Raw genomic sequence first — 2,924 nt, forward strand, 5'->3', positions numbered from 1 at the left:
AGAGGCGGACCGCGACTAAAGGTACCCTTTAGTCGCGGTTGGAGAGGCGGACCGCGACTAAAGGTACCCTTTAGTCGCGGTCCGCCTCTCCAACCGGGACTAAAGGTCTGTGCTAGAACTGGCGCGGTTCGGTGGGATGTTTAGTCCCACCTCGCTAGCCGAGAGGCTTCGACAGTGGTTTATAAGCGCGGCTGCGCTCACCACTTCGAGCTCCTCTCAAATGCAGGCTTACGGGCCTATTCTGTCACTATGTGCCTGTGGGCCTACTCGGCCTTCTGCGGGCCTGAATCCTGGCCCTTTAATGGGTTTCTAGTCGTATTCAGGCCGTGGTGGCCCAGTAGGTGGCATATTTTCTTTTTTTCTTCCTTTTTTCCTTTTTCCATTTTTCTTCTGTTTTTTTCTTATGTTTTTCTTCTGTTTGTTTTTTTCTTCTATTTTTCCTTTTTTCTTCTGTTTTTTTCTTCTGTTTTTTTCTTCCTTTTTCCTTCTTTCTTCTTCTTCCTTTTTCCTTTTAAAATCAGAAAAATAAAACTAATTCATTTTAAAACCCCTTGAAGGTTTGACAAAAGGTTTGATACATCATTCAGTTTGGCAAGGACGAATGGTTCGTCAAGGTAACCAAGATTGTTGAAATCCACCATTGTCATTCCGTATTGCTCGTCCACCTTTACCCCACCTCCTGTTAGCTTGAACCATTTGCACCGGAACAAAGGGACCTTAAAGGAGGGTCCATAGTCAAGTTCCCATATCTCCTCTATGTAACCATAATATGTGACCTTTTGCCCATTCTCGGTTGCTGCATCAAAGCGGACACCACTGTTTTGGTTGGTGCTCTTTTTATCTTGGACGATCGTGTAAAATGTATTCCCATTTATCTCGTACCCTTGGAAAGTCGTTATAGTCGAAGATGGTGTCTTGGCCAACATGTACAGCTGATCTACAACATCATTGTCATTCATTAAATGTTTTCTCAACCAACTGCCGAAAGTCTCCATGTGGGCCTTCCTAATCCAGGATTCAGGCTTCCCCGGGTTGTCTGAGCGTAAAATATTCTTGTGTTTCTCAAAGTACGGAGCCACCAAGCTGGAATTGGTCAGTACAGTGTGGTGTGCTTCAGTCAGAGAATGGCCGTCCATACATATCGTTGATTTCCTTCCGATCGTGCCTTTTCCACTTAGTCTCCCCTCGTGCCGCGATCGAGGAAGACCAATCGGCTTAAGGTCAGGAACAAAGTCAACACAAAACTCAATTACCTCCTCATTTCCATAGCCCTTGGCGATGCTTCCTTCTGGCCTAGCACGGTTACGAACATATTTCTTTAATACTCCCATGAACCTCTCGAAGGGGAACATATTGTGTAGAAATACATGACCGAGAACGAAAATCTCTTCGACTAGGTGAACCAGGAGGTGCGTCATAATATTGAAGAAGGATGGCGGGAACACCAACTCGAAACTGACAAGGCATTGGATCACATCGTTCTGTAACCGTGGTAGAACTTCTGGATTGATTACCTTCTGAGAGATTGCATTGAGGAATGCACATAGCTTCACAATGGCTACTCGAACATTTTCCGGCAGGAGCCCCCTCAAAGCAATCGGAAGCAATTGCGTCATAATCACGTGGCAGTCGTGAGACTTCAGGTTTTGGAACTTTTTCTGCGCCATGTTTATTATTCCCTTTATATTGGACGAGAATCCAGACGGGACCTTCATACTGCTCAGGCATTCAAAAAAGATGACCTTCTCTTCTTTGGTCAGAGCGTAGCTGGCACGACCTTGAAACCATTCCGGATGCCGGTCATCAGGGTCTTTCAAACGTTGCTGGTCCTGCCGTGCTTCCTTTGTATCATTTGTCTTCCCATACACGCCCAAGAAGCTTAGGAGGTTCACGCAAATATTCTTCGTAACGTGCATCACGTCGATTGCAGAGCGGACATCTAGGACTTTCCAATATTCTAGCTCCCAGAATATAGATTTCTTCTTCCACATGGCTGCGTGCCCGTCAGCTCCCTTCGGAACTGATTGTCCGCCAGGACCCTTTCCAAAGATGACTTTCAAATCCTTGACCATATCAAATACCTCAGCACCAGTGCGTTCGCAGGCTTCGGCCGATGATCTGCCTTGCCGTTGTAATGCTTGCCCTTCTTTCTTACTGGATGAATTTTCGGAAGAAATCGACGATGCCCAAGGTACACGTTCTTCTTACAATTTGGCAAATGTACACTTTCAGTCTCATGTAAGCAGTGCGTGCATGCATTGTATCCCTTATTTGACAGTCCCGAAAGGTTACTAAGAGCAGGCCAATCGTTGATGGTTACGAAAAGCAACGCTCGTAGGTCAAATTCCTCTTGTTTGTGCTCATCCCACACACGGACACCACCCCACAGCTGTAAAAGTTCATCAACTAATGGCCTTAGGTACACATCGATGTCGTTGCCGGGTTGCTTCGGACCTTGGATGAGCACTGGCATCATAATGAACTTCCGCTTCATGCACAACCAAGGAGGAAGGTTGTAGATGCATAGAGTCACGGGCCAGGTGCTATGGCTGGAGCTCTGCTCGCCAAAAGGATTCATGCCATCCGTACTTAGAGCAAATCTTATGTTCCTTGCGTCAGTTGCAAAATCTTTGAACCATCTGTCGATCTTTCTCCATTGCGTTCCATCTGCGGTGTGTCTCAACTCCCCGTCCGACTTACGGTCCTCTTTGTGCCATCGCAACAACTTGGCATGCTCTTTGTTCCTGAACAGACGTTTCAACCGTGGTATTATAGGAGCATACCACATCACCTTGGCGGGAACCCTCTTCCTGGGTTTCTGGCCCTCAACATCGTCACCAGGGTCATCGCCTCTGATCTTATAACGCAATGCAGTGCATACCGGGCATTCATTCAAATTCTCGTATTCACCGCGGTAGAGGATG

Source organism: Triticum dicoccoides, chromosome 3B, assembly GCF_002162155.2.
Source record: "Triticum dicoccoides isolate Atlit2015 ecotype Zavitan chromosome 3B, WEW_v2.0, whole genome shotgun sequence".
Lineage (NCBI taxonomy): Eukaryota > Viridiplantae > Streptophyta > Magnoliopsida > Poales > Poaceae > Triticum > Triticum dicoccoides.